The following is a 9298-nucleotide window of genomic DNA, read 5'->3' on the forward strand; positions in this document are numbered from 1 at the left end:
AAGATGATTGAGCCTTGTACAGCATAACAACCTTGAAGCAGCAGGTACAATTCCAAAACAACTTTTCCGTTTGTAATTTGGATTAAACAACAAGGAGAATTAAATAAAAGGCCTTTTTGACAGTGTGAGTGCAAATGTCTTCTATTTCCTTTCCAACTAGCACTCTTCCTTAGCCAAAATGTGCACATACCACTGTGTCTTCAAATAGTGCCTCTTCTCTATCGAGATGTTGGATAACTGCTACTGGAGTCGGGACTCTTGTTTGTTGCCATTATAGTTGTTTTCTCTCCCAATTTACAGAGTAATTCACTCTGTATGTGCATAAACGTGTGCTTCTAGCATGATTATGTAACCCCTATAGACATGGTTACTAGTATTTTCTTGTTTTTACCTGGTAATATTATTTCCGACACCCCTTGAACACACTTTGATTTTCCGTAGTTCAGTGAATGCAACAAAAGCACGTTGCTGCATTAAGCTAGGCAAAACGGAGCAAGACACAGAGAGCAAATAACAAGCTACACAGTGAGTCTTTTGGTATAAAATAAGTGTTATAAAGTATTTTCAACAGTCTCTAACTTAAAGTTATGTACTTTTCAGAGGCCTTTATGTGTTTTACTCTCGACCAAAACCAGGCAGAGCGTGTATTTGTTTCTTGGGAATTCCGGTGAGTTACTAGAGATGATAAGTTAGCAGGAAAACTTATGCTAATTTTACATGTGGTAAACACTGCAACAGTGCGAATTCCGTATTGTCTAAAAAAAGCTAAAACCAGTCGGAGTACTTGAATCGTGTGTGAAATGGAATGTCGTATTTTATTTTATTGTCTATTTGATTGGGCATCTTCACAAATGTGCAAAACTAATGCAGGATGCACTTCTCTTTTAGCCATAAATGTTGTCCAGTGCCTTTTCTGCACTTTGTCATTTCAGTTATAGGTTAATACATGTAAATAAGTTATTTAAAACTAGTTACGTTACAAACATTTTATGATGTGATTACATATGCCTTAAAAAGGGGTATTTAAATACAATTGATTGTAATGCTGTAAAGCAATACAAATGGAATTCATAGAGACAGAACAATGTTAAAACGACAGTGTACTTGATTTTGAAAACTTTATGAGATCTCATTTTATTTAGAAAAACTGTTAAGAACTATTTTGTTTATTGCTCTGTACTGTATGTGCAGACTGGTTTTTTGTGATCCTGGATCTGAAGTGGTTCTGGATATGGATGGCGAGCCAGACCCTGTGAAAACTCTTGGCGAATCCAAAAGCAGTGTGGCCAGCTGTTCTGGATGCAGGAGTAGAGCTACAGTCTGAATTACTTCGAATCGCAGGATTTCAGATAAGCAAGAGCAAAAACTGCTTACTTCATACAGATTGTTTCTCTGGGAAACTATTGAACTCCCAATATCCTGCTCATCAGGAGTCAGGTCTAAAGAGACTACTTATTTTATTTTATTTTGTTGTTATTTTCAAAAGAGCGCTCTTCTCTGTTGATCTTCTGTTAATTTTCTATGCTGTTTACATTGGATTATTGCACCACTGTAACATTGTAATAAATCTGCCGGCTGTTCAACACTCAATTCTCTCAAATTTATTTTACTCCTCTCGAATCTAGTCTATAAGTTTAACCCTACTATACTAAGCAGGTGTTACAATTACATTTTTGATAGTTTAGATCCTGCAACCAACTGCATTCTTGTAAGTGGGATCAGCAGACCTATATCACCTAATTCTTCTTGGATGTTTCAGGAAATGTGCAGAGACAAAGCTCTACGTCTGTGCTTTCCTTATTGTAATGAATTGTGTACACTAGGTTGGGCAAGCTTTTGACTCAAAGTTTTACACAGCTTGAAGTTTACAGGGATCTAATACACAAATTTCAGATACTCCTTCAATAAGGGATAACAACGTCGGGCTATTGATGGTTCTCTTGTCTGTCTGGGAGGGTCTCTTTTGATGTTTCGACAAAGACCAGGTTAGTGGTATATTAAATGTTTAAGTGATTCTGATGCATATGTGACCATTCTCTTGCCAGTCTGTGATTGTAGGCAAATATTTTTAGTCCAGTGGGTGATCAAAAATGAAAGAAAATAGTGATCGGTTTGTGAGCATTTTCTTAATACCACAATTTAAAGGCTTCTGTCATCTTAAATGTGCATCATACAGTGCAGTAAAGCAAAACAGTAGGCTGGTAATCTGTTAGGTTTAGCGCCACTGTGCAGCCACGTCTGTGTGTGGCTACTCTGCCCTTCTTTATTGGATGGTAATCTTGGAAAGCACTACAGTGAAGGAAACTGATACCTTCAACCTGAGTCATTCCTGCTCTGTATGTGTTAAGTGTTGTTTTTCGATTGCCATCTCTTGACTGAGCACTGAGATCATCATTTCGACGTGAGGACTCCTGTGTGGACTCAGGATGTTTAGGTGAGATGAAAACTCTTGTAAATGTGTAAATCTTTACAGACAAAAATTAATAAAAGGTGCTGCAGGGCACAGGCAGGAAAGTCCAACACGGATGAACCAAAGGAACAACAAATAACTAAATAAGTTGTTAAGGGTTCAAATATTGAGGAGGGATACAGGAGGGATTCAAAATCACAACACTGGTCCAGGAGAGTCGGTCAAACGATGATTTTAATGAACACACGTGTGGGAGATGAACACTGTACGCAGACAGCATCGATCTCACTCGAACAATACACAATCAGTTGTTTTTATACCATCAGGGAATGTTTATGACGCCCCCTCATGCGTCAAGCAGATACAATACATGCATAAGTTTCAAAACCACAAATGTTCTGGTGACGACTTTTGACACAGTGAAAAGAACATCACCTCCATCTCCATGCCAGGTCCCTTTCCCGTAGCTCGTCTCGCTCTCGCTTCTCCAAAACCTCAGGGCATGCTCTGCAACAAAAACTGTCAATTCTGCAGCCTCAAAATGCAGTTGCAAGAAAAATATGTCTGAACTTTTACCTAGAAATGAATCTGCCTAAGATGTGTGTGTATATGTCTCCCGACCTCAACTGCACTTTGTTTCACCTCTCACCTCACCTACTAGAGCGCACAAGCAGACAGAGGCCACTCTCATATGTGCAACAATCCACTAAAACTATATATGTAATATATTGAATAAATGCTGTAAATGAATGACACTACTCAAAGCTTAATATTAAGATTATAAATGAATAAAAGACAACAAAGAATAACCTGGTTATTCAAATAGCCTCATCCAGACAGCTCCTCAAAATAACCACCAAAAAATGCACACTTTACAGAGGATACAAAGACATTTTAGAAGCACACTTCCTGACTTATTCTGAGTCATCTGTTACCAAGCAAACTCCAACGCAGCAGGTTGCTGAATACACTCAGGCCTTTATTCAGGCCTGTTTCTAGATTATATGTGATATATGTATTGTAAGCGTGAATGCAATCTTTCCATAGCTCTAAGCCACTTTGCTCAATAGATCGGCCGGACATCGAAGCTTCTGACCCTCAATTAACTGACCAAGCTTCAACTCTTTAATAAGCACCAAAATGCAATGTGTATAAAATGATTACAGTTGCTCCTGCAATGAAAGATTATTATATGATTATGATACCACCTGTAATACAGACTTTAATGTAATTTTAACAGCTTCAATAAATGCTTTAATGCAATGCTTGTTACGTGGTTATAATGCAATGATAATACTGATAATAAAATAGCAGTAAAATAACTTGTCCAATCCCACAATTCCCTCTCTTGGTGACCCTCTCTATAAAAGAGGGTCACCACACTTTACTAGTATCATTGCTCTGACCCTCTCTAGCCGTCCTCTGGCTCAGGGAATGAGACAACAACCTCAGGTGTTCGAGGTGGTCGACCAGAACACACTTCTTAATAAGCACTCTGTGTATACAATGATGTGTCATGTGCCTTAAATGTAAGTTGTCATGTGGAGAAACTCAAACTGAGGGATAAACATGGATACATGCAGGGAGGGATGCTGCAAAGCAGAAAGACTGATAACTAACCAGGAGGGCTGAGCTATAAATACACAGGGAACTAATTGGGAAATGGCATCCAGGAGAAACTAATCTGGGTAGGACAGACAAACACATAAGCAGGAAAAACAGTGTAAAAAAGGGAAGTAATATACCTGAGGAGGTAGCTGTGAAAGGGAGACTGAAAATGCACACAAATGATGTATGTAATGTATGTATGTAATGATGAAATAGACAAAAAATCACAGATGACATGGTGAAGAGATAATCGCTAATACACACAAAGGATGTGATCCTGTCATTTGTGTTGCAAGCTTCACAAGCTTTACAGGTGGGCACATTCATACTGCGTAAGTAGTAAGTAGCAGTGAAGTTAATTTAGTAATTGTTTTTGGAAATCAAAAAATGTATCACTATAGGACTTATTTTGGTAGCCCTTGGGTTGCAAAATTGGCAACATTCGCTAGGTATCTTCACTTAACTGTCTGTGTGCATGACACTGGGAATTTGTCAAATGTTTTGTTTGCATACATGGGCATGAGTTGTTTGATTTGTGTTTCATAAGAAAAACGCCTGGAGTGGAGTTTTTGCTGTACATATAGATATAAGTGAAAATGATAGTAGCTGAATAAACTTTTGAATAATCTTGGAAATAGTGTTTTAATAAATAACTTATATCACACATCCACATTTACATTTACATATATTTCAAAGTGCTGATTAAAGATTGGTCAAATTCAATCCTGTTTTGTGCCCAACACTTTTACCTTCTTAACTTGTTTTGTGCTTGTGGACCTTTTTATGCACAGCTGTGTGCTGGCTAGAGAGGGCATTCAGTGGGCAGATCTATTAGATTAAAAGTTCTTTAATCTAATAGATCTGCCCATTTTTGAGTGGTATCATTTCCTCTTAGATTACTAGAAATAACAAGAGACGGTATTTGTTTTTTTTCTCTTTCTAAATAAATGATAATGCTAGTACTGATTTACTGCTCCACTGAGAATCTAGAATTACATCAGCAACTGTGTAGTTTATCAATAATGTCATCAGAAAAAACATGTGGTAATAACATCCCCTCCTGACACAGGAGAGAAAGAAAAGAAATTCAAGAAAGTTATCACAACTCATGTGGTATGCTTGCACACATGCTTTAAAATGACATGGTTAGCCTTTTCATGCTGTTTTGTTATTATGCATGAACCAACTGTGCACAGCAGCACAGACAGCTCAGCACGTGGAACATGTTGGAGGCAAAGACCAGATACTCTAATACCCTTTTTTCACATTATGAAATAGTTTATTTAGTAAATGAATTGGTGCAACATTTAAAAAATTGTTAATGAAGCTGCGAAGGACCTGCAAACATGAAAGGAGCACCACTTTCATGAAACACCAGTAAAATGAACCAGTACAATCAATGTAAAAGCCCATTGTGGAAGCAACAAGCTTACTACCAATACCTCAGTCACAGTAACTGTGCCTGCTGCAAATGCTATTCTGAATATTTTGCTATAATGCTCTGGTGTCTTTCAATGAGTCGAGACCCTGAGCTTACAAGCTCTGCTGCTTTAAGCTTTTGGATGACCGAACCTGAGCCATGTCCCACCGAGAGATAAAAGAGAAAGACGAACAGAGATCGGAAGAAAGACCTAGTCAGCCAAAGCTGTTTAATGTTAAGGTCAAATTAAAATCAATGTCTAGGAGCTGGAACAAGAGCAATGGGCACTGTTGCGGGGCACTGATTCATTTTCCCCGTTCCCGCATTGTTTATTTCCCTGTGTGTTTGCCACAAATTAAAATAACTCCTCATTCTCATAGTGACTCATTTAATAACCAGGTCTTGAAAGCTTTTCCAGTATTTGTGTCTAAGTATTTTTTGCCATTGGTACGAGGAAAGAAAAGAAAAGTGTGATAGAAATGTGTAACAAAATGGCGTTATTATAAAAATCAGGATGATTGTAGTTATGTGATTAAAGTAGAAATATTATTTGGAAGGATTTTAAAAAGCTATCGCTGTACAAAATTGTTTAAGGTTTCCACAGTCAAGAACACCTTTGTAACATATGAGTAAACAAAAGCTACAGATAAAAGGTATCCGGGATTTGGTACTGTTCACTAAAAGGATTTCTTTCTGAAAGCTTTTGTGTGTGTGTGTGTGTGTGTGTGTGTGTGTGTGTGTGTGTGTGTGTGTGTGTGTGTGTGTGTGTGTGTGTGTGTGTGTGTGTGTGTTAAATTGTAATCCTTTATATGTATATGTATAAAGGAAGAAATCTACAGATTTCTTTTACTGATTTTGAGGTTGTAGTTGTGCTCCCAGGACCTGGTGTGGATATTCCCTGCCTAAAAACACAAGGCCAAACCAGATTGGGGAATTGGTTGCTTGTTCTTTTATGTAATCATCTTTCTGTTTACATCAGGTCAGTAACTATTTCTGTGGTGTCCTTTGGTCTTGGACTGTTGGCTGAAAATGTATTTGCACATCATAAGATTTGCAGTGAAAAAAAAAAAAAGATAAATTATTATATCACATGCTCTATGCTAGCATAGAGAATCATGGTCATATTTAGAGCTTATTTTAAAACCTTTTAATGTTTTAATTACACTCTAATTGTTTTAATTACACTCGGGGCGACTGTGGTTCAGGGCGTTGGGAAGCTCATCTTGTAGCTGGGAGGTTGCCAGTTCGATCCCCAGCTCTGTCTGTCCTGGTTGTTGTGTCCTTGGGCAAGACACTTCACCCTACCGCCTACTGGTGTTGGTGCGATAGGGCAGTCTCACTTCTGTCAGTGCAGCTGTGGCTACAACTGTAGCTTGCCTCCACCAGTGTGTGAGAGTGAATGAATAGTAGAATTGTAAAGCGCTTTGAGTATCTAGAAAAGCGCTATATAAACACAATCCATTATTATTAATTGACACAGTTTTTAAATTAATTAATAGCTACATTTCCACATGCTTACACTTAAAAATATTTGTACTTAACTCTTAATATAAATATGAAAATGACAAGTAAGAAAATGTCTTTTTCTGAGAGTGAAAGAGAAAAGTTTTGCTAACTCAGAACAGCAATTCATCCTCCACTAGAAACCGAACATCTTCATCAACGTGTTGATTTGTGGTTTCTATCAGACTCTCTGGTAACTGTCTTGGCTTAATGGATTCAGTTATTCAAATGACCCTTAGCACTTCATCATTTCCCAAAAAGAAGGTTTGAATGTCCTGTTAGATTCAGGTGGCTATAAAATATGTATTTCCATATTTTCAAACAGGAAAGAATTTATTCAAGACATGTCTGCTATATTTACATGAAAAGCATATTCATAAAGATCTACATTAATTATACATTGTACCATGTTTTCATAAAGGCTTATACTACTAAATAATTTACACACATTACTATGGTTGAACACTAGATTCACTTTTATCTTAAGCTGCCTACAGATAGCTGTCCATCAGAGTAGCGTTTTACCTAAATGTGTATCTGTTGTTAAAAAAAAAAAGTTGGATTTACGCAACATTTACTGCAGAGTAGTAGCAGTAAATGCTTTCACTGCTGTGAAATTGCAAGATAGACTTCAGTCCAACTGTGAGTTTCGTGCTGAGTGTTGTCTTGTTTGCAGGTTTTCTCCAACATGCTGTCCTTCACCTGCAGCGACTTCTATTTTAAGCTGCTCTATCATAACAAAGGCATGGGGAAGGATACATTAAAGGAACTTTGATATACAGTTATGATCAGAAGCCTGCATATACTCAACATGGACGTTGATGTCATGGTAATTTGGGGCTTTTAATGATATCTTTTAACTCTTAGTTTTACAGGGTGGAAAGATTATACCGCATGTATCTTTATTAACTTTAAAAAAACAGGAATTGTGTGCACAAGCTTGAATTTATTTTGGACCCCTCACACACTCAAAATAAGCTAACACAAATAAAAAAAATCAACCTCTCCACAACTCCAATTTCACCTATTTCAGTCGTAATGTTTTAAGCATATCGGCCTCAGACCATCAGACCATATCCAAGTGGTTAAAATAACTTCATGGAGAACAACCATGGACAAATTATCAAGTCATTCCCTGATGTGATATGAAACACACAAAGTTTTTCCAGAGTTTGGACAGCAAAAGATAACTAAAGAGGTTGAAACGAGTTTATTTACAGCTAACCTGAGTGAATAAAGAGCTGGTCTTATTCAGATGAAAGTAGCTGCAATAGTGGGGCTCAGAGAAGTGGGAAGAAATACATTTAAGTCTTTGAAAAGTCTTTGTAGTCTTACTTGTCCAGGCAGAATGTTGAACTGAGAGATAGAGATGCCGAAGCTCAGAGACAGTGAAAAGGCGACTCAGTGGACAGTGGACAGGCAGATGCGTTCCAGGCAGGTCTGTGCTTCCGACGAGAGTGTCAAACATGTACAGTGCAGTGACAGTACTGGTGCTGTGGCTGTTTTGCTCCAGAGAAGAGCAACAGGCAGGTTTAGGAAGAGGTAGGAATTCTAGAGTATTAGAAGGAAGCAGATAAGAAACAGGAATTACTTTGTGAATGTTACAGAAGTCTTAATAATACACACTTAGTCAAATTACCGCTAAAGTGGAGACAACAGTCTGTCAGAGAATCACCGTCACAGTTCCCCATACTGATAAGAGAGATGAGCTGCAGGTGTGCAGGAGCAAGCCAGGAAAGAGCAGCTCCAGAGATCTCTCTAGCTGAGAGCAAGTTTGAAAGAGAACCAGAGCCAAAGAGTGACAAAGAGAAAATGATAAAAACTGTCAAATGCAAACATTAAAAAAATATTTGGAATTATTAATTTAACACTATGCTGTTACTCCTGACTTTTAAGCTGCACAAAAGTAATGAAGATAAAATGTTTTTAATTTAAAACATAACTTTTTTTAATGTAATATCTGATTTTTTGATTTCTATATAATATGTACATTCTTGATAGGAGTTTGCTTGTTAGTCATACCTTTCCCTGGGTTCTTGGCACTCATCTTGATGAGCCATCTGCCTTAAAACACACAACATATAGCCGTAGGGTGAGACTAACAACATCTGAATAGCAACCACAAAAGGTGAGCAAGTCATTGGCAATGGAGGAGCTCACCAATAAGAGAAAAACAAAAAACGAAACAAAAATGCAGTGGTTGTATCAGTGTTTTTAGAAAGTGACGTTTTATTTTTTATTTATCAATGTTGTTGCTGTCTTTTGCTTCAGTTATTCATGTATGTGAAATATCTTGTGCATTTCAGCTTGAAATCTTCTCTGGGTAATTTCACACATTGATGGTTTCCAGTTGCAGG

At 37.5% G+C, this 9298-nt stretch overlaps 1 long non-coding RNA gene across 1 annotated transcript; it reads left to right on the plus strand.

Annotated features, from left to right (window-relative positions):
• Positions 1–353: 353 nt before the first annotated feature.
• Positions 354–1590, plus strand: LOC113028734 (uncharacterized). Its single transcript, XR_003273268.1, has 3 exons — positions 354–525; positions 601–667; positions 1192–1590. It is a non-coding gene; the product is annotated as an uncharacterized LOC113028734 (long non-coding RNA).
• The last annotated feature ends 7708 nt before the right edge of the window (positions 1591–9298 follow it).

Source organism: Astatotilapia calliptera, chromosome 2, assembly GCF_900246225.1.
Source record: "Astatotilapia calliptera chromosome 2, fAstCal1.2, whole genome shotgun sequence".
Classification (NCBI taxonomy): Eukaryota; Metazoa; Chordata; class Actinopteri; order Cichliformes; family Cichlidae; genus Astatotilapia; species Astatotilapia calliptera.